The sequence below is a fragment of the Gambusia affinis genome, linkage group LG14 (genome assembly GCF_019740435.1).
Source record: "Gambusia affinis linkage group LG14, SWU_Gaff_1.0, whole genome shotgun sequence".
NCBI classification, from domain to species: domain Eukaryota; kingdom Metazoa; phylum Chordata; class Actinopteri; order Cyprinodontiformes; family Poeciliidae; genus Gambusia; species Gambusia affinis.
Genome location: NC_057881.1, coordinates 21,730,103 through 21,753,457, shown reverse-complemented (window position 1 = coordinate 21,753,457; position 23,355 = coordinate 21,730,103). Strand labels below are relative to the sequence as shown.

Below are 23,355 nucleotides of genomic sequence, written 5' to 3'. Positions count from 1 at the left end.
CGGCTGCCCTGGTCACATTTTTCTGCTTCGGACGCCACAGGAGATGCAGACAGTCTAGTACAAGCCAGTGATGGCCCTCGCTGCTGCAGCTGTTTACAATCATTAGCTGGCAGCTTGGCTGCAGCAACAGTGTCTCGAGTGTTTAAATACAGGCTTCACTGCAGTTTTCTGGCTGAGGGTTAAACTCGAAGTGTAGCCAATAAATGAATATTTCAGCAAAATCTTTTCATATGCGGATACCAGAACATAACCTGGTACAGATGTTGTCGGAAGATCGTTTTTGTAAAAAACAAACAAACACAAAAAACAACAAAATTGTTAGCCACTGAAAAGGAATCAAGATGGCATAGTCATTTTTTTTTAAAAATTCTTTTTTTTGGTTTGTTTTACTAAATTTCAATACCTTTGATATCAATTCATACATAATTGTTACCATAGAAATCATATTTACTGAGAGGTTTTTGATTTTGTTTGTTCATGGAAAATAATTTTTGGTGTCAAATCAACCTAACACTAAATCCCTAAATATACAACATCTGCAGAAGCTAAGACTAAACCACTAAACACATAGAAAATTAGCAGAAATGAATCCTAAACTGTTAAACATAAAATGTGCAGAAGCTAACTCTGAACACACAACAAATTAGTGCAAGCTAACTCTAAACCATTAATCGCAAAATATTTGTGAAAGCTAATGCTAACCATTTAGACGACTGTCTCAGTTTGCCTCATTTCCTTCCAGTTGACAACGGATGCGAGACTCATGAACAGCAAAGTCCTCAGTTTCTGATTTTGCTACATATTATTAGTTTGATGTCTGTTGTCTGACCAGAAGGACCAAAGATGAAAACACGTGACGTGACACGAAGTTCATCCATGTCATGAAAGTCTGCAATAACCGGTTTAAAACGCTCAAAAAACGGCAGCCATCTTGGAAAATGTGTCATCCTAACAACCTGAGGGGTGAGCACGCTAAGTTTTAAGCTTATATCCACACCTGAAATATTTTTACAGTGACATGCTGCACTATTGAGAAAGGTTATATGGGTAATGAAGTAATGATGGCTTGGATTAATCCCACTCTCTGACTGGTAGCATAAGGATGTGTAGACCATCTACTGAACAAAGCTGGATACGATTACTGCCGCACAGATGAGTTTTTAGAAAAATGGATTCAATTCTGAATCAGAGAAGATGATGGAGTGCTCTGGGCTGAGCTCCACTGGCTCCTGGAAGAGTTAAGGAGTGAAATGACATATGGTCCTCATGATGCCGGTGGCATAATGATGAAGGGACAATAATGATGGCTCTCAGCACTCTGTTCTCCATTTCAGGGCCATGAGGCCACAGAGGAACATGTCTGGCAGCGTTTTCCGATGAGACACTTGTTGGTTTGTGTGGCTGATGCGAGACAATCAATCAGACCGGTGGCCTTTGTTGTTGAGCTTAAAGCCGCTCTAATCAATTTGACATCTTTGACCAGCTCTCTTATCTTTTCTGTTGTGGAAAACTTTGTAGAATTGACATGAATTTGTTGAATTAACGCCTGAGTTAGGACGTACACTAGCTTTTGGCTTTCAACCCAAATATTCTGCCAAGAAAGTATTCTAAAAGCTACTTTGGTCAAAGGGTTGATGGAGGTTCGTGGAGAAGTCAATAAGATACACCTGAACAAATAGCAATATAGCCAATCACATTTCGGCAGCTCAGTATTTCTTGCCATCTAGAGAAGGTGAAAATAATTTAATCTAGCTGAATTTAAAATGCATTCATTTAAAATAAGTACATGTTGTACCCACTAATACATTTACCCACATGTAAATGTATTACTGTTGTCCTTTTATTTTAAATATATATGTACATATATATATAATGGCATGACACGAACCTATATAAAGCCATTATGTCATAATGGCTTTATAAAATTATAAGGCCATTATTATAACAAGTTAATAATGGCCTTATTATCTCAGGCCAATACACTCTGAGAATCTCACCCACTCATCCTCATTGAAAAGTCTAACTGAGCTAAATTAATATTTACAAAATAAATATTACACTTTGTGTATATTATATATTGTTATGTTCATTTTATAAAACTATGAGTATTTATTAGCTGCATCTTAAATACCATCAACTCAAAGTCACTGAGTAGAATTTGATTATATTCTGTCAGTAAGGAACTCCTTGATTGTACTGGCAACACAAACATAATTATATCACAAATTTTTACCTAAAGATGAAGTTCTTATAACCTATCCATTTGTTAATTTGTTGCCTATTTTCATTTTTGTTGCCATCATTTTCGTAAGTAGACAACAGTCCCATGTTTCTGCTTGTGCTGATCCATGGTTACATCAACGATCCGAATCCTTTCATCCTCCATTATGTGTCTCTATGCAGGCCACACCTCCAAACTCTAAGTCCAGAGAGAGAAAAAAACCCAGACCGCCTGGGCTGCAGCCCAACACAGACATCGGGGGCCAGTTGGGTTGTCTCTCTCTGCCAGACCCTCGTGCTGGATCCGTCCACCGTAGCTTTCACACTACTGTTTTTTTCCTACTTTTAGTATTGGGGTCACGTTCCTCTGCTTTGACAGAAAAGACTTCTTTAGAGAAGGGATTAAAAAGCATCCAAACCGCTCCTGATAGGAGGTGTCTGGCAGCTGACGTTACTGGGTTGTGGTTTACACAGTTGCTCCGGAGCCGAGGCAGACACGGGGGGGGAGGGCCGTTGACGGTCAGCGAGGGGGTTCACTTCTGATTGGCTTTGACTTTACATGCAGGTGTATGCGCTTTCATGTGCATTTTAAGATGAAAGGATATCTGTTGTTGGTCTCCTCTTCAGGTGGCTGATGAAAGTGATGCAACCTACTGAAAGAGTGTCGTCACAACAACAAATCAGACCTCTGTTAATGAATCGCGATGTCGGAACACGCGGACCGTCAAACACTTCCTCTCGCGTCAGCTGGACTTTGTACAAGACGTCTCCAACTTCCTGCCAAACGGCCGTTTGCTTGGCGGCTCGTTTCAACTCGCCGCGTTGCTTGCTCTTTGACGCCGAGCAAGTAATGACCGTGCGTGTGCGATCGGCGATGCTAGGGCGGCGCGCTAAAGGTAGATGAGTGACCCACTCGGAAAAGGTCACCCACACTACAGGGCTGATGCGGCGAGGCATCCTCCACTCAGCGGCTAATTAAATGTCAGCGAGTCAGTCTGAACAAAAAAAAAAAGGAGAAGCAGAGGGGAGGAGAGAGTCTGAGGTAAAGACAAGGAAAAAAAAAAAGTGTGAGCGAGACAGACAAGTAGACGGGGAATGGACCTTGCTGTAAATGTCATGTGTTACATAAGGTCTGACTTGTTGGCAGCTTAGAAAGCAGGAACTAAAAGGAAAGAAACTTTTAGAGACATATGATTTGTTCAGGTTCTGTTAGCTTCCTTTGGCCTGTTGCTTTTTCTGTTGCACTTGTGTGAAAGCATGTCGTTGGATACCTTTGAGACGAAAAGATATACAAATGAATTCCTCTTTGATCAAGCTGTGCTACACTGAACGGAACATCGATTTTGAGGTCTTGGCACTACCTGCGTTTCCTTTTACCGTGTGATTGCACAACTTGAGATTTTGAAAATAAACCTGCCTAATGGAAACACACCCATTTTTGAAAAAAATCAACTTTTGATAAGCAGTTTTGGTGCTAGGATGTGGTCGTTTTTTTTGGCCGTATTGAAATTGGTCAATTTCACAAAATCGTGATGGAAACACTTTTTTTGCCTCACACGAGTCACAAGGTCAACAACCGGATGTTGCCACTTACAGACATTTTTTAATGACTTATCACATGATCAAATGATGGAAACCCTGCAATCGCAAAATTGTTGTGTTTTTTTGGACATTATCCTTTCAAATGGTTCAGAAAGTAAATTTAAGAATTCTAAATATAATGTAAAATAAACAAAGCATGACGCTACTCAGAGCACAAAGCATAGAATTAAACTGAATAGATCTGCCCTTATCTATCAGGCACATCGTCACTGATACCCGATCAGGAATTGTTTTTCAAAATTGGGACCGATACAGATATTAATATCGGATCGGTGCGTCTCTAGGTCAACACTCTTGCCTCTCAGACTAAATTACAGTTGAGGAAACTATCACTTTTAGACAGATGTACTGTTACATTAGTTATCCAGTGGATAAAACGTAATAATGATTCTCCGTTAACTAACCTGAAATCTTTTCCCCGTGGGTTAGAGCCAGCTGGGCTCTGTCCGTCTTTCCATCCAGGAATGTTCATCCTGGTGCTGCTGGTTTTGCTGGAACTGATTTGATCACATAGTTGTTCAGCTCAAATTTGTGTTTGAGGGTTCTATTTTTTTTCTTTTTCTTTTTTTTTTTTTTTTTCCAAAGGGAAGATACTGGAAGCATCTCCTTTCCCCTGAAAAAAGCTACTGAATAATTCACTATGCCCCAGTTTCTGCCCATTAGGTTGACACACTGCTGGAACTCTCTTGCCTGGAGAAGTTGACAGCTTCCTTACACACACACACACACACACACACTTTTAACAATTTTAGTGCTTTGAAAGAGAATTTTCTCTCCAGTTGCAGCAGTTAATTCTGGGATATAATTACCCACCTTGGCCTCTTTTCTTCTCCCGTTCTTTTACCCGTTCCCACTTCTTATGGCTTCGAAATGCTCTACATGTGTATCGTACATTAAGCTGTCGTACTTATATTAATACGTTAGCTGTGTGTTAATTGTCTAATTCCACCAGCATAAATTCCTTGAAGTATTTTGTGTATTTTTGAACAACGAAACCCATTTTGAGTCTAGCTAATGCTCTAGTTTTCACAGAACATGAAATGGTAGGTTTACCCCAGGTTGCCACCAGGGGGCAGAATATTGGGAGAGAACGATTTATTTTGAAAGCTTAGCAATGAGGCAAACTACAGAATATTGTACAGATTTAAAAGAACAAAAAAACAGATACAAGCTTTTACAATTTAAGTCACCAGCAACACACTATGATCTGCGCTGCCAGTTTTTAGTAATCACAGGTTTTATAGAAAGTTAACATAACTTTATTGATCACTGCTTGTAAGGTCAATATTTTTAGTTAAAGTTGTAGCAGGATTGCTACAACTTTATTGATTAGTCCTGTACTTTCTACTGATGTAGAGGCAGATTTGATCTGCAGCGAGAACCACCAGTAAAATCAGAACTACAGAGAAGGCCTTTAAATAAAGACATGAGAGTTAAAATGCGGTTTTTCCACATCTTGATACATTTGGTGCCTAAAGATATAACCAAAGCTTCAGAGGAGACGTTTATGGGTTTTCCTTATTCTGGTACGAACCTGTTACCTCTATGAACTAACGTCAGGTAAAATGAAGGACAAGTGATACACAGATGTGAGTTTAATCCGTTATTATGAAAACAAAGCTGGGAAGTAATCACTGAGGAAGAAACGGCAACGACTGACTGAACGAGAGTCAAGTTAAAATGACAATTTTAAATTATTTTGTAAATTGAAATTTAGGAAGGAGATGGAACTTTTTTAATTTTGAGAGAAAAAAACATGGTAACCTAGCTAACTGAATGCCAATAAAAAGATCAAATCCAGAGATTTTGATTCTAAAATTAAAAGCAAACTGCAACAGTTGCACCACACCCTCCGTTCACAATAAAAACAATCACTCAAAAGTGGCAGCGTTTCCATTAAACGCACTCAAAATCACACGTGAATACGTTTGTTCACGCGATAAGACAGGCTGCGCCATCATCCTCCGGCCACTTCCTGTTGTCTTCTTTTTCTTTGTGGTTTGCGCCGGCAAACTTGAACTCTGAGTACTGGTGTGGCAAAAAAAAAAAAAAAAAAAAGCTATTACAGCTCCCAAGAAACCATAGAAAACTAATAGATTCATTTGAAGACACCACAGAGAAACAACAGAGAGGATGACTTTAGCCGTATCATGCCCCCTAAAAATGCTCTTCTCTGGTGCAGCCTTGGTTTTTTCTTGTGTTCTCATCATTTCCAGTCTTGTTTGCCCGTTTTGTTTTCCATGCACCATCTTTACAGCTCGGAGAAGCTCCAATGTGCTCGATGTTCTCTGAGAGACAAAGTGAAACACAATCGACAGAAGTCAATACAACTTCTCTCCGGCTTCCTGGAACTCACCATTCAAATATTGAGCACCACTTCAATCTTCAGCTCCATTTTCTGCTTCTTTTCTGGCGATGCGGCCTGTGATATGCCCAAGCCCAATAATTCATGTGCAGATATGAATGTTTCATTATGGCAGAGGAAATTAAACTGAATTAATGATAATCACACTCAGAGCACTGCTGCTATTTAAGGCCAGCAGGGGGAAAAAAAAGGAAAATCTTAAGGGAGAGTGATGTGCTGGACCAAAATGAACCTTCTAGTTCATCCATTAACGGCATAGAGATGAAGAATATGTTGGGTTTAATGAATTTACGGATGTAGATTTATGACTTTTCAGCCCTTTGGTTCTATTTTCTCTCTGGTTTAATGATTTAATGAGTTGTCCTCCTGTGTCTGGTTCTGTTAAGCTCACATTGATTTAGTTTTATTGCTTCTGATTCACATCCTCTCTTCTTTTGTGCTTCGTTCTGTTCCCTGGTTTGTTTCAGTCAGTCTTGCTTTCTGATCTCGCCTGGTTTCGGATTACATCACCAGCACCATGTCAGTCTCCATAAATACTCGGTTTCTTTTATTCTCTGTCAGTCCCTCGTTGTTTTTCCTCATCTTTTGGGCTTTGATTTTGTTTGGCAAAGACAGTATTATTTTCAGTTTTGATGTTTGAATAAAGCTCTTTTCATCTACACTCCCCTTCGTGCTCGCCGAACACTCCACCTTTATTCCTGCCTGTGATTTCAAACCTCCGTTGTAATCCGGACATTTAAGCTTAATGAGCAAACATAATTATTATTATTATTTTTTTATATATATATATAATTGGAGGTTCTTATGTTATTTCTGACTCAAAAATATGCAAAAATATTGTCTCAAAGACTTTATTTGCGAATGTTTCAGACTTACAAAGACGTGACTACATGCGGAAAACATGAAAAATGACAGGAAGTGGTAGGAGGAAAATGGTGCAGCATGTTTTTAAATGACGTAAACTTATTCACGTGAGTTTTGATTACATTTCTTATTTAATGGAAACACTGAAATTGCGGTTTTTTTTACATTGGAACATGGACAAGGTTTTGCTCACATTTGTAATATAAGCGCTGATACTTTTGCCTTGTAACGCCATGCTCCAAAATGCTTGAAAATACAGAGATCATCACCAAGCCTGTTACGTTTTAGTCGTGGTTCATAAGCAGAAATGTGATTAAACCTTTTTACTTGGGTATAACCAAGTCCAAACAAATGCTTCCCTGCTGATTCATAACGCCACGTTCCTGTTGTTCTACAGACAAAGATTTTCTCATATGCACCAAATAACTGGACGGCACATTCTAAGGAAGAACCTACGCAATCCAACCTTCTACTTCCTGTAGGATTTCAGTCTGGACTTGATGTTGAAGTGATGGCCTTCAACATCAAATCCATTGACTGTTTTTGACGTCCTGAACACGTTAGTGCTCCTCTGTGTGTGTGGAAGGAAGTGGATTTTAGTCAGTGAGCTCACTAAGCTGTCAGAGTCGATGCGGTTGGAGTCTTTTCCCTTTGGTTGGGTACATTTCCGATTTTAAGTCGACCATTTTTCAATGCGTCAAGATTCTAAATCCAACAACAAACACTAAGAATCTCCCAAAGTGAGACCACCAGACAGTTTATGGTGAATGCTTCATAGAGGAACAAGTGGCTTGATGAGCAACGGAAACAGCTGGTTGTTTCTGCGGATGGTCAGCCAAAGGAACATCGAGCGAGTGATGTTGCCGTTCCCCTCTAACTATGAAAAAGGCGGAGAAATTTGTACTGCCAAGCCTTGGTAGCAAGGGTTTGGTGCTATGGAGTTCATAGGACCAGCAACACAAGACCAGACAAAGTGTTTGGATCATCAAAATCATGTAACTTTGTCTTTCTAGATGTGTGGCATCTGATGCGTTGGATACTTTGACAAGCAGCAGTGAATAAGAGTCACATTGGGCAAATGCACCACTGGTCAGCCACTATTATTATTATTATTAATTATTATTATTACTATGATGATGATGATGTCACCTCACTGGGTTTATATTCACATCATAGCCTACTGAATCGTAATTGAATTGTGAAGTGCCTAAAAATATCCACTTCTACCTGTTAAGCATTACTCTTTACAGAGATGGTAAGCTCCTTCAAAACCATGTTCTGTAGAAATGACCTTTATGTTAATCTACAATTATCTGATTTATCTAGTCGATTTCTTTTCCTTTGAGCTCTCCCCTCTTAAAATCACCCTCCTTAAATCCATCTCCGTTCGCCTCGACCTTTTCCTGTCCGTTTCTACTCCGCCGCCCCTCAATGCGTCTGTTCCTGTTCTCCAAACTCTAACGATGGCGCTGTCCGTGTGGCTGCCTCTAATGTGTGTGTGTGTGTGTGTGTGTGTGTGTGTGTGTGTGCGTGTGCTCGCATAGCATGCCGAGCTTGACAACGAGCTGTCCACCTACGATGGAGCCAGACTAGGTGTTGTTATAAAAACCCAGAAATTCACACATATTACAGACAGTGTTGAAATATGTAAAGAGCCAGTGCTGGTATTTCACAGCAAGAGGGATTAACTGCAGACTGCACAATTAGCCACATGAGAAACAATATAGTAATTATCCTGCAGTCATTAGTAATCTTTTTACTCAACATCTACCACTAGAAACTAGTCGCTTTCAGACAAAAAGCCTCTGAAAATATGAAAAACTTTGGATTAAAAGTTCAAATGTTTTTGTCTAAAAAGCTTCAGAGGTGTTAATTCGGACGATGGGGAGGCTGCGGGGGGAACCAGGCATTTTTCCACTGTGGATGACATTAAGTTTGGACAGGAAGAGCACCAGAACAAGAACTGCTTAAAGAGGCGAACCCCAGCAGCACGGCCGTTAGTTAAAGTTTTCACAGACAGCAATCCGTCAAAGCCTCGACTCGACGCAATTCAGAAAAAGACGGCCGGCCATTGTGTTTTTTTTTTTTTCATGAGTTGAATGTAAGACATTCTATTCATATTCCAGTGTGGACAGTACGGAGCACGGCGTGATTATTAATTCATGCCAACACCTCGTTCTCCTACGGCTTGCCGACGTCTCCTCCCTTTCAAAGTCTAATTACGTCCATACACCTCCAGACGCAGAGCGTTACTCGGTTTGCCATGTACTTTCTCTCCGAGGCGTCTGTCATGAGGGAGTTGGCTTCATCTGTGTGAGTCACGAAAAGCTGTGAAAACCCCTGCGGCATCTAATGAGATAATGAAATTAAGACATATGTCCACACAATGCAAGGAAGAACCCGTCATTTCCAGCTCTATACATACCAACCCCACCAGTTAAGTTGCCCTGATGATGCTGTTTATGTTGCCATGGTTAGGGTCATGTTCTGAGAGATTTGTTATCTAAAGGTCACTTGGGTCTACTTTCTGCAGGATCACATGTGAAGTGAGCCATATTTTCACATTCTGCTTTCTCACACTTTTATATGTGATAAATTGCTGTTTTATTTATATTTATATTTATATATATATATATATATATATATATATATATATATATATATTTATATTTATATTTATATATTTATAGCTGTTTTACCATTTGCAGTTGAGTCTGCAATTATTCATACCCCTGTCAGATTTAGGTGGAGCTCCAACTCCACCCTCAAACCATTTTGATTGGACAATCCTTCTCCTTCACTGCAAATGTCCGGCTTTACTCACATGATGGTTTTACTCCTGGACTTTACTCCAGGTGGTTTTATACTGGACGTTTGATGTTCCCTCTGCAATTCACTAGAGTCAGCTATACACTTTTTATGCCAGAAAAAAAATCTGTTTTATTTTTCTTATTAATTTTGAATGCAATTGTTGGCATATTGTTTGATCAAACCTCTTCCATCTACATTTATTGCTAATTCTGGCAAATCCTCCTTACTCCACAGGGTGTTGATGGGAAGTCCTGACGAGGATTTGGAACACCGACTCAGAGAAAGGAGGCAGGAGAAAGAAACTCTGAATGGGAGTTTCTTTATGGAAACAGAAGCTTGGTGTTCAGGCATCTGACCAGTGGGCCGGCCGGACCCTGGGGGCCAGTCCTCCAGGAGAGCAGCACATCTGCAGCTCACAGCAGCAGACAAAACAAGCAGATGTTCAAGTGGTGACATTTGCCCGTGTTCACACTTGAACACTTCAAGTGTGACACGCGCACACGCTTTTTTTTTTCTTCAAAAATCCTTCACAGTGCGCTGCAGAGGTCGTCTCTGGAACGAATAAGAGCGGCTTAGACCTTAGACTCCGTGAAGGTGGAACGAGGTCATTAAGACGTTTAACAGCAAAAGAAGTTCAGCTCCGGATCAGGAGGGACGTGGTGACAGCAGGAATCCTTCCTCATCCTATATTACAGCGGGTCCCACTGCTCAAGGTGCGTGGCAGTAAAGGCTTGAATGATCTGTCCAGACTCCAACATGCACACAGTTGTCTAGATTTCTCCAGATCTAAGTTCATCATCTAATCTTTACCCCGTGACTGGTGACAACGGATCTGAAATTTCAAGACAAACTGAGTTTGATATTAAAACCCGCCAAGACTACCTGGGTGGAAAAATATGATCTCAATCTTCTTGTTACTGAAACCCAAAATATGCATCATATTCATTGAAATTCTTTGAGCTTTGTGTTTTGTTTTTTTCCAAAGGGATGTAGACTGGATAGTCATTAACATAATTAAATGAAGTTAAACTTGAGCCCTAAAGCAGCAAATAAAGATAAAAAGAAAGAGTCCTAGAATACGTCCCTGAGGCATCTCACAACCTAAAGAAACTAGACGATACAAACTCAGGCTGACACAAAACGTCCCGTCCTGTAAGACCTAAACCTCTCCTTAGATTACGACACAGACGCCAGCATCACTAGATGAAAACACACGTTGTTAAAATACCTTCAGATCTCATATTCTGAGCTGTAAGGCTTTAAAGAAAAATAATTGAAATGTTTAAACTTTCTGCGGCGTTTTTGTTTTTTTTTTTTCAAACTTTTTACAGGAAGTAAAACGTATGGAGTATCTAAAACCTTCCATGTGTGACCAACATGCATAATGTAGCCGACCTTTACACGCCTGTAGGCATGAGGTCGACGTTTTCTATACTCTATAAACTGTATAATATATCAGCTTCCATCCATTTGCTGCCAGTGAGGATCTTAACAGAAGTCACTTTTAAAAGTATTATTTTTTTTTTTTCATTTCAATTGCAGGCGTGTGCATGTGTGTGTGTGTGTCTTTCTTTGGTTTGGCATGCTGTGTGCTTATTTGTATTCATATTATCAGCACAGTCTTGTACACAGTCAATGGCTGCGCTGGTTTTCAGTGGGAGTGAGTGCAGATTGTGACAGAGCCAGCCTGGCGAATGCTGAAGCAATTGATGAAGGATGATCTGTTAAATGTTTGGAAGAATGAAACCTACAGACGCTGAATATTTGACTGAATAAAACCATAACCGTTCCGTTGATTTCAAGGGAGATTTGTCATTTTGAAAGCGTTTTCTGACGAGATAAAAAAAAAAAAAAAAAAAAGAAAAGAAAACTTTGCGGTTAAAAGCGAGACGTGAATAAATGGATGGTGACGTCGTCTGGATCTGCAGTGTTTGCTGGGCTTGTTTTCCTGTAGTTTCTTGTCCTGCCAGTGGTGAGACATCAGGTTTCTTCTTAGTGCAAAACAACTGTGCTGTTTAAACAGGTTATGGGAAAAAACATCACATCCAGGCCTGCAAATAGATTCTGGGTGTTTTTTCTGTCACCTGATTCTGAGCCTCACTCCGTAACACTCTTTCTTGTAGCCATTCTTTCTCATTATCACATACGTAAATATTGCCAAATAACACAAATGTTTTGTCTGTAATTTGCAAGCAGATGTCATTTTTCTCAACTAAAATTAGGATTTTATTCATATCTACGAAACGGGATTTAGAGATTTATTTTAATTGTCTGCTTTTCTGTCACGATGTCGGACTTTGTTTTGGGTTCTAGGAAAAACTGAATATTTATTAATTTTCTGGACTTGATGTTTCACTCTACAGCAACATTCAGATACATTCTGGGCTCTGTTTCTCTCCTTTAAAAAAAAAAAAAAAAAAAAAGTCAAACTATATTTTATGTTGGATGGAAATGAATGCACCTTTCATGAGCTACGAGCCCAACTACAACTGAAGATTAGAATAAATCCCATCTAAAGCTGCAGAAGATAACTTTTATAAAACAGTTTAATGTTTTGTTTTTTACTTTTTTCTTAAAACTATCTTGATGTTGTGACAGTTCATCAGATAATCTGTGAAAAATCAATCTCTCCTGCAGAAATACAACCAATCAGAGCCAGGAGGAGGGTCTTAGCGCTGTCAATCACTCTTGAATGATGGAATCCTTCCTCATCCTAACTATATTACATTGGCGGGTCCCACTGCTCAGGTCGTGGCAGTGGCTGTGAATGAAGCTGTAGCATATCAGAGAGCAAACAAGGGTGGGGGTGTGAGCAGCACATACACAAACATGACTGACAGCGTTAAGACCCTCCTCCAGGCTCTGATTGGTTGTTTCTGACCGGGAGCAGTTAATTTCTGCAGATAGCAGTGGGACCACAAAGAGGAGCTTCAGTTTTTCTCAAATCATTTACCTCTTTTTGCACTAACAGTTTTAGCAAATCTGTAAAAAAATTAAATTTTTCTAAAAGTTAAGTACAAATTATGAAATGAACAGTAAAAAAAAAAAAAGAAAAAAAAAAGGCTAAAGTAACCATTAGGTTTAGGCAGCGCGTTGTGCTTTCTACAAACATTTACCACAGATTTGTTGATCTTTCTGGTTTTCAGATGGCATCTCAAAGATTTCCTCGTGGAACAACAGTGGGAGTGTGAACCTGCATTTGATACACCATGTTATGCAGAATCCATTTTTCAGGTCATAAAAAATAAATAAATAAAAGATGGATTCTCATGAATAACCTTGCAACAGTGCAGCAGAGAGAAAAAAACAAAAAGACAAAACTTCCAGTAAAGTCACTTTCTGAGGGTAAATGAGAAACTTCATGTGACTAGAATGGAAGTGCTTAAGATTTATAGACCTTCTTCAGAGAAATGAGGCCCTGAGCAGACACTGAGTAAATAACAGCACAGCCTTGTACACACACTGCTAAAACACAATAAAGAGACTAAATAGGTGTTTATTTTAAATGAGCCGGTGGATGCAACATTCATGCATAGAATCTATTTATTTTTGTCAGTTTCAAATTTTGACCAGCACACATGCAGCACCTTTCATATCTATCGGTTATAGGTGTGAAAACTCAGTTTATTTTGCCACCAGTAAATAGTGTAGTAAAAGAGATAAAAAAAAAAAAAGATTTTCAAAATGTTTTCCAAAGCTATATTAGCCATGCTAGTATAGCGTAGCTAATGTTGAATATTGTTCTAATTGAACAATATTAGCCATGCTAATATGGCTTGTTCAAGTCGAGCTCATTTGTCTGTGGCAGTAGTAAACCCAGTTGGGGCTCAAAGATGGCGGGATTTCCAAAAGGTGGAAATAGCTAACTTAGAAAGCGACACATACCTTTCCCTCCTGTTGCAGATGATCGACTTTAGCTGAAATCACACCACGTGATTTATAACACAATATCATAAACGGTGTTTACTCTTAGAACAGACATAAAATCGTAACAAAGTCTAGATGTTAACTTGTTTTTTACTTTTGTTTTCTGGACATGCTAGGCTACATGATTGTGGGGCGTTTTCTCCATGGCTACGACTGATTAGACATATACCGTCTCCACAATTTGATATTTCACTGCGTATTACTGATTATATGTACTTACAAAGTGTATATGAACGTTAATCTTCCTACCTTAGAAAAATTTGCTGCAAATCTGCGAATGCACCAAGCGCTGCCAGGTGTTATGATTGCTACAGTATCAGCTTCACAGTAAAATGACACGTTTGGTTTGGGTCCTGGGAACGAAGAACCCTATGACCATTTTTAAAGTAAAATCAACTAAATAAAAGCTATATTAGGCCAGCAATGTCTGTTTTTCTCACAGGAGTTGGGCGTAAGATGTTTTGTTGTCCATCATGGCGGAGTGAGCCGTGACCTTACGTGTAAAAGGTCAATAACTGGATGGACAGAGTGTGAGCTTACCAGTGTGAGGTTCTGCCAGGGTTAGAAGTAGGCTTTCTTTGTGACAGACGATCTTTATTTATTTATTTTCATTTTTCTTGTGTTTCGGAGCTGCCAGCATCGAACAAGCTAAGCATATTTTCTATCACTACAAAAGGTTCCAGTTCTTTACATCTGTATAAAGCCCCGAGGGACACTTGCTTCCTCTCAAACAATGACAGGCACGGTGTGTTTTTCCCTTTAGGATTGTTTGGTTGCCTTTGTTCCCCAAGATATCTGTTCAGATAAGGTGGAAATACTTTACTAAACAGAAACAAGATGGTACACAGTGATGTCTTTCTCCTCTTGAATGTGTGAACGTTTGACGTCCCACATCCATGAGAGCAGATATTGTTTCACTGTCTTTCTCACTTAAACCAGACTCAAAGTTCCCTTGTTTAGGTCACTTTGAATCACCAAAATGATTTCTATTTGCTAAATGCCACAGTAACAAGGGAGAGATTGTTTTTTTTTTTTTTAAGTGCTCTTTTCACATTTGGAAATTTCCATACCGTACTCGTCTCTGTACATACAGAGACGAGTACGGTATGTTTTTTGTGAACAATTAAGACAAGTGTGCATCCGCGTGATGGGATGCATCGCCGCAGGAAACGATTCTGTTAAACATTTATTAAAAAATTATCGTGTCTTGGGTGTGCTGTGGTGGCGTAGGGGATAGCGCGACCCACATATGGAGGCCTTCAGTCCTCGACGTTCGATTCCCGGACCCGGCGACATTTGCCACATGTCTCTCCCCCTCTCCATCCCCCTTTCCTGTCAGCCTACTGTCTTATAAGGGACACTAGAGCCCACAGGAGACCCCCTGGTGGGGAAAGGAAAAAAAAAAATTATCGTGTCTCGATGAATTTGAGAGGAAGATAGACCCACTTGGCATCATTGCGAAAGAACGCTGCAAATACTGAAGCAAAAACTCAAGACAGAAGCAAAGGGTCAAGATGGGTCTTGACCCTTTGACCCATACCTCCTAAAATTAGATCAAAACTAGCTTAAAGGAAAGAAGGTCTTTGCTTTGAAAACGAGCTGATCTCCGTGTGACCAGAGCTGAAACGGACGTAATTGAGGCAGAAATCATTCCTGAAATGCAGTCAAAGCTTCGAATTGGAAAGGTTAGAAAAGATTCTCTAACAAATTCTCTCTCTCTCATAATTTAGCAAACAAAAATAATCTTGGTAAACACAAAATGACCGAAAACAGTAAATTACATTTTCTTTTCAGTGCAGCGTAAATGTTGGGTTTCTGCTGTATTTCCTTCATAAAGTTCACTGCAGGCACTATGTCATATGATCTGATATTGGATAAAAATCCTCAGTTTTACCCAAAGCATTTTACACTTTTAGCTTCCTACGAAGCACATATTGGTTTTAATAATTCTAGCGCTGCCTTAAGCCATGGATTTACACACACACACACACCATTCTCTGCTTTACTTCACGTCGGAGCTCCCAGTGCTGCTCGGACGCCACGGCGCCTCATTAAGGCTGACATTTATAATTTATCAGAACAAGGATTTGAACCAAGAAAAACGTATCTCTCTGTGTGCGTGCGTGTGTGTGTGTGTGTATATTTATATACAACTTAGGAATATCTCTCTCTCTCTCTCTCTCTCTATATATATATATATATATATATATATATATATATATATATATATATATATATATATATATATATATATATATATATACATGATCAAAATGGGGAAAAAGTAAGGACAGAACCTGAACTAAAGCAAGGGATTTCAATAAACTGATTTTAAAAACTTTTACTGCTATAAACAACCAACATGATGGTCGTAATAGACAAAGGTTAGAGTGTCTTTAGGTCCAGATCCACTCCATGATCTGGACCTTTTAGTTCAATCATCAGTTTATACAGTCAGCGTTTGTTTTCAAGGTGGGGGGCGCGGCCCCCTGAAGGGCCACCAGAGGACAGTGGAGGGGCTCAGAAAGCTGGAGGAAAGACAAGAAAAATATCTACAAAAATTATTTACACATTTTTATTCATATTTGATCAGAAAATCTAATCTGTTTTTTTCACTATTGTAAAATGCTAGGTAAAATAATTAGCCTTGCTCACTTTTCTGATTGGTTGTCAGTCAAATTTATCAAGCTGGTTAGCTGCTCAAGTTAGCGTAGCGAACATGAAAGGAACCAAATGGACGAAATTCTGACAAGAACAAACTGGAGAACTCATGGCCAACTAAAATCAGAAAGTATGATGGATGAAACCTTTATGCTAAACAGTTTTGACAATGATCAACCAGTGATTGAAAAAAGCCTGTTTTTTTTTTTTGTTTTTTGTTTTTTACATAATAGCATTGTCTGAGTTTGAAAACGTGGCCCCCACCCAGGAGCTGATGCTGCTTGGGGGCCGTGGCGTGGGAACGTTTGCGAACCTCTGTGTTAGGACATGAAGAGGCTTACGATATGTTTTGATTTTTATCTCATTGCCTAAAAAAGAATCAACTGATACATAATGCAGCTAAATATTTACTGCTTGTAAGCAAAAGCGGCGCAAATTTCAACAGGCGACTTTGAACAAATTAGAGAATAAATTGCAAAGCATAAACTCAAACCAAAACGTGTGTTCAGTCTATTGTTCCATGATTAGTTTGTTACTCATTATAAGTCAATTTTTTATTTTTTTTCACTAGAACAAACCCCGTTACTTGTGTTGACTTCCACATAATGCTCAGAGGGATAAAGTTGCTGTAATGTAAGAAGGGTGGTGCTCCAGTCAGGTCTATGGTCTACGGATTAGAAAAAAATATGGTTTCATTGACTAATGTTGACAAAAAAATTACAATTGAAAAATCACATTAGCTTTGTAGACCTAATCAATAATGTTTTACTGAAAACCTTAATAAAAATGCAACAGTGTTCAACATGGTGTTTTTTTTCCACAGCACTTGAGCTTCATGTCCAGGGTTCTTTAAATTAATAGATTTCAAAATGTCATTCACTCATTCACTGAAAGAAAGGACTAATTAATGCGAACTTACAATTATGAAACCATTTTACGCGTAAATGAGAAGTCGATGAGAACAATGTTGGAACAAAAGTGGAAGAAAAATTATGGATGGTTTTCAAAATGTTACACAAACGGCGAAAAGCTTTGGATCGCTTTTGATTGTCAGAGTTGGAGCGACGTTAGTCAGGCATGCTAAATTTGGCCTTTTCAGAAGATTAATGAGAAGAAAACAGCTGAAAGAAAAGCAGAGTGAGGTCAGCTTAAGTAGTCCGGTAGACTCGGTCTGATTGGGAACGTTTGTTACGTTTCCAGCTGCTGCATATTCGCTCTCACAATCTGAGTCAAAACTAAACAAAAGACCTGTTCCCCTCCTCACCTGTGGTGGTGCTGCACCAAGAACCGCCGAAGGAAATCCACGATGGATTCACTAAATAACACCCTGCAGCTGCACCTGCATGTGTGATAACACTTCATTTGAAGGGTTGTGCATAAGACTGACATGACACTGTCATAAATAGGACATAACACCCATTATGAACATAAATGAATGTTCACGAATGTTTACAACTGTCAGTAAATAATGACACTTTAATGCAAAGTTATACTGAAACTTGCATTAAAAGTCCATTAAAATGTCCAACTTTGCACTAAAAGTGTTATTATTTACCAATTGACACTTCATGGCAACAGTCATAACCATTCATAAACACTCCTTCATGTTCATAACAGGTGTTACATTATGTTTATGACAGTGTCATGTCAGTCTTATGCACACCCCTTCAAATAAAATGTGTTTTGACAAAATTCAACTATGCAACTATGCATAGTTGCAACTCTTCTCAACTATGTTGCAAAATCCCTTCAAAAAATATGAAAAGCTAACAAAAACAAAAGCTTGAATAAATGTTAGTCAAAGGGTCGAAACACTTCAGCAAGCACTGTGTACTTAATATCACCGAGTTCCCAGTAAAACCACTTTCTTCTGAAATATAACGTTTTTTTACGGGTCAAAATTTTGACAAAATTGCATCCGAAATGGGGAAAAAAAAAGTCAATTTGTTGAGATGTCCTCATCACATGGGTGTAACAAACTGTCAACTTTCATCTATCGCCAAAAAATACAATCCATCAGAAACCCTGTCTGATTTAATCCCATTCAGTTTCAATACGTGACATGATTAGTAATAAAAAAAAGAATATTTTTTTTAACTTTTTTTTGTTGTTGTTCCTTCACAGGGAGCACAGTAGAGATAAACATCCTAAATAATGTAACCGAACGTCTGATCAGTGCAGCGATCTGGCTAGAAGTTGACGTGAGCATCAAGGCAAAAAAAAAAATAAAAAAACAACAAAAGATTAGAAAATGGGGGGGAGCATGTCTGCCTTCTTCAAACAACACAGAACAAACATTCGTCCCGTTTTCACCAAAATCAGGAGATTCAAATAAATGGATGTTTCTGGAAGTCGTGCAACTTGCTGCTCAGTTGGTTTTGCGTTTCCTCTGTGATGTGCTTAGATCAAAGTTGGCCCCCTCTTTTTTTTTTTTTTGTCTTTCTTGAAGTGTTCCTATTATTCTGTCCATTGCTTGAAGCACACAGTGATTCAAAGACAGTCTAGCTTTGACCAGAACTAATTTGATGCTTCGAATCTTCTCGGATTTCTTTTGTCCGTTAATGATGTCAGCTGGTATGCTTTCGGAACTTGACTTCGGGGAAACACATGCGAGCATGGATGAGTTAAAGGAAACATCTATTTATTTATTTTTAATAGTGCACCCGTCACAGCTGAAGATTCGGTTTGAATGAACGTCTTAGAGTCGGATTTCATCGTGTGGCTTACGGAGCGTTCCGCCGCTGGTTGCTGCAGACGCGCCTGGTGACAACTTTCGATCTGGCGTAAGATTTCGTTCTTGAAATGCGGCAAACATGAAATAGATGAATATACGGGGGGATTATCTGGCTTCATTCTGCAAGCCAGATGCTTCTTGCTGGTCCTTGTTAAACGAGATCTTGCCTGGTAAATTCTCCGCCTTGTTTTTTCTTCTTCTTTTTTTTTTTCTCTGGGAATGCTGACCTAAAAAAAAGAGACTGAACTGAATTCTTTTAGGCTTTTAAAGTTTTATACGACAAGATAAAAGTTGTAGAATTAAATGCGGCGAATGCAATCTCACATCGGCTACAGCAGAGGAACTCTCCAAACTAAATACTTATTAATTTGTCAAAAACTTGTCTGAACTTTACCGTAAAAAAAAAAGAATAACTTCATGTTTCTGCTACCAGTTGAACCAGCATTAGCATTCCTACCTTGATGGAATCGTTCATTTGACTTTGTCTGCTTTGTGCGGCTCTCTTATTCAATGTTGCTTCAGTTAATTGAAGTCTGCGGCACTTAATTATACCCAGTTTAATTTTGGTCCCATCAGTATCTTAGTTCAGATAAAATCTTGGCATCGTTTGGCCATTAAACTCATTGATTCTTCTCTTCTTCCAGTGATTCTGCTGTCCATTTGCCGGTGTGTGTTTTCAGTCATGACCCAGTTCCAACCGAGCTTCAGATCTTCTGCATTCTTTATGTCGGAGTACAACAGGAGTTTCTTTCAGCAGGAACTTTCTTTTTGCCACTCTTCCATAAAGGCTGGATTAGTGGAGTTCAGTTATGCTGCTTCTAAAGTCGCACAGTCAAAAATGAGCAGCAATAGTTGAGGTCATTTAGTGGGTTAATAAAACAGGGGTTCATTTTTCAAAGTCATATTTTAACCATCTTATTCATTCATTTGTAAATGTCTCAGTCCAAAACTAAATATTAGAAAGCTAGATGGCTTGCAATAACTTACAAAACAAATGTTTAGCCCCAAGCTACATTTTTAGCTAGCAAGCTAAATATTTAGCTGCACACTACTTGGAAGTTAGCAAGCTAAATATTTAGATCTATTCAAAATATTTAGCTCAGAATTTGGTTTTTAGCTAATAGGCAAGTTCACATGTCGATAACCGGACTGTCAAAATAAAAGCCAGGTCTTGTGAACCTAAATAAAAACTCCTGCTGGTGAGTTGACACCATCATTGGTAAATGTTTCTGTTGCCATTAAAATGGCTCCTTCTATGTTTTAGGCTAACATGTCGTACATGTCGAGAGGAAAATAAACATCGGTGAGGCACCATGAGCAACACCTGAAGTGAATCAGTCTTCACAGCAGGAGAGTTCATATTTACACTCTACATTTTTGACTGACTAGAAGAAGGTGGGGGGACCAACTTAGACAGCTAATAGTTGTCCAGTTACCTGAGCTGTTGATCTCTGCATCTCCTCCAGAGTGACTGTGTGCCTCTGATTAAAGGTCTTCTCTCCTTTATACTGATGTGAAATGACACTCTAGCTAATACTGACTCGACTTCTGAAGGAAATCGGTTAAATGGATTTTCTGTCATTTCTGCTTTGGCTGACAGATTAAACATGGCCTTCCCTGTGAATATACATGAAAATATGTTGAACCGTTTCATAAGAACATTAAAGCGTGGCCCTCTTCTGCTTTCATCGGGAGAAAACAAACAAAGCCAAATGGCGTGACACCAATTTGGCGTGTGAGCCGCGCGCCCTGATTCTCCCCTCCGCCCCCATCGTTCCGTACCACTCCGAGTCACGGGGAGTCTCTGACCTCACAAGGAGCCGGCAAAAACCGCACCGCCAACCGCTAGCGTCTTTTAGCATTCATGTATTCGCTCAGAACTCCTGTCAACAGCGGCAAAAAGCCGCGAGCGCGGCCAAGTGGGGATCTTCAGGAAACGGGTCCCATCCCATTTCATCCTTTATAAATCAAAGCACACTCCAGGCCTTGGAACGAGTACAATGTTCCCCTGGAATGGGCCGCCATCCATCACGTCGCCGCAGCCGTGTTTGTTCGGGGCCTTTAAACATACGAGTTGAGCGTGCGCGCGCGTGCTCCCGTGGTGGCGGCAAAACGCGCCTCTTGCTCATTACGACGGAGGACGGTGACGGCGGTTGAGTGGCGCCAGAGGATGGAGCTTTGTCCTTCCTCCCACACTCAGCCTCCCTCTGCTGGATTCCCACACCATTGTTCTCTAATAAGCCCGGCTCCTCGCCGTTGCTCACATGCCTGTTTGTGTGTGTAACATCCATCCATAACAACATCATTATCAGGTTTTGTGTGAAGCTCCTCTTCTCCTCTCCTCTCTCCCTCCGCCCCTCCTCTGCCTCATCTGCTCGTGTTGGCAGGCCGGGGTATGTCAGGGCTGAGGAGAGGAAGCAAGAGGGAAGGCGAGAGGACGGGGAGATGTGGAGAGAAAGAGAGAGAGGAAGAAAAAATCCCTCTGTTGGCTGCATTAGCATATCAGACACATGGTGAGAGCAGGAGATTGGGTGCTGGAGCAGATGTCGATTTACATATTCAACATCGGACCAGAGGTGCATGTGTACATAGGTGTGTGGATTGGGGTTGGTTTGTGTGTGGGCGTGTGTAGGCGTGTGTGTGTTTTGGTTGGATGAGGGTGAAAAAGCCATGGGTGGAGGAGAAAGTGGATGGAACAGAATGAAATGAGTGCAGAATCATAATCAGGGAAAGCTCTCCCAGCCGGACGGGCGAAAGCCTCGGTTCATTCCGGGAAACTGAACCAATTTCTGCCGCTCGTGACACCACGACTGACTGATCCGCTGGAGGAGCGGAGGGCATGATCAAAACCAGAATAGCTGCTTGATAGCATTGATAGTTAATGAGAACAAACACACACCACTCACGTACTGCACACGCTCGTATTCAGTCTTCCGCTGACCTGTCTTCTCTAGCGATGTGACGAGATCTCGTGATATAAAAACTGGATAATATTTCAGTACCAGTTTCTCTTTTCCATGTAGAATCATCTAGTTGTTGTAATTATATAACTTTGTTTGGAGAAGTTGACCCTGTGTCTATGCTTAAGAATGACTCTGAAGCAGAAAATGAAAGGGTTCTTTAGTTGTTGCCTTGTTTTGTGGATGTAAAGGAATCATCAGGCTGGCCAGAAATCTCGACGAGGTTACATAACCATTTAGAAACCTTCAACCGTGATGGAAATTACAACTGAAATTATTACAAAGTGGGCTGCACAGCCCCTGGGTTAGGATCCACAATTATCTGCAAAGAGCTAAAATCAAAATCCTTGAGTACCAGAAATCTTATAACTTTCTGTCTTTAGTAGTTGAACCATCAAATACACCTTAATATGCATCAATGCACACTGGAAACTATCTTAGCTTTACCATAGAAGCTAGTATCTACAGTTTTTCTTAGCTTTACTCTTGGCACTACAGCCAATCAGTGCCAAGGAATACGAAAGGCGCTCTTAGGACTGTCATTGCATCTTGGTATTTCAGCTCCACAAACTCAATTTTATTGCAGGCCTCAACAATCGCCTGGATCATTGTTCTGCTAACAAACAGTCCACAGTTTGTAAGACTGAAGGACTGTGTGTCTAACAAGGTGGTGGGCAGCACAGGAGCACCACTTACCTTTCACTCATACTCAGGTGACTCTGCAATTGTCAGGGATATCAGAGATGGACAAGAAGCTGAGTAGAGAGCTGGTGAACCACTTTGTTGCACAGTGTGGAAACAATCACCTTATCTTGAATGGCACAACCATTGGACCATGATCATGTGACCTTAATGATTTGCTAAGGACATACAGATGCTAAATATCTGAGATGCATGTTGGTGCTTAATCATTCAAAGCCCTGTTAGTGAGAACCGAGCTCTTAAAGTGTATCCTGGAGTGTAGAGAGAGCTGGATGAATATTGTTGCAACATTAGGAAACTTCATTTATGGTGGAGAAAATAGCATCCCAAACAAGCCAGCTTTATTTCAAGCTTACTTCATATTGTCAGGCAGGTTCTACTTAAGTGATTTCTTCAGATCTGGCCACAACCAAACCTGTGAAACTGAACAGATACACAATTCATGACTTAACAAGAAAACTTCAAGGATATTAGGACATACATACAGTCTAGTTGGTATCTATAGGGTT

General features: G+C 39.9%; 1 protein-coding gene and 1 long non-coding RNA gene across 2 annotated transcripts in view; both read left to right on the top strand.

Annotated features, from left to right (window-relative positions):
• Positions 1-10,943, top strand: part of LOC122843345 — a 79,256-nt gene extending 68,313 nt beyond the window's left edge. Inside the window, exon 3 of the long non-coding RNA XR_006372693.1 lies at positions 10,097-10,943. This is a non-coding gene — a long non-coding RNA (uncharacterized LOC122843345). The remainder of the gene's footprint in view (positions 1-10,096) is intronic.
• Positions 1-23,355, top strand: part of LOC122843333 — a 705,002-nt gene that overhangs the window by 519,682 nt on the left and 161,965 nt on the right. The gene's annotated exons all lie outside the window — the stretch shown is intronic.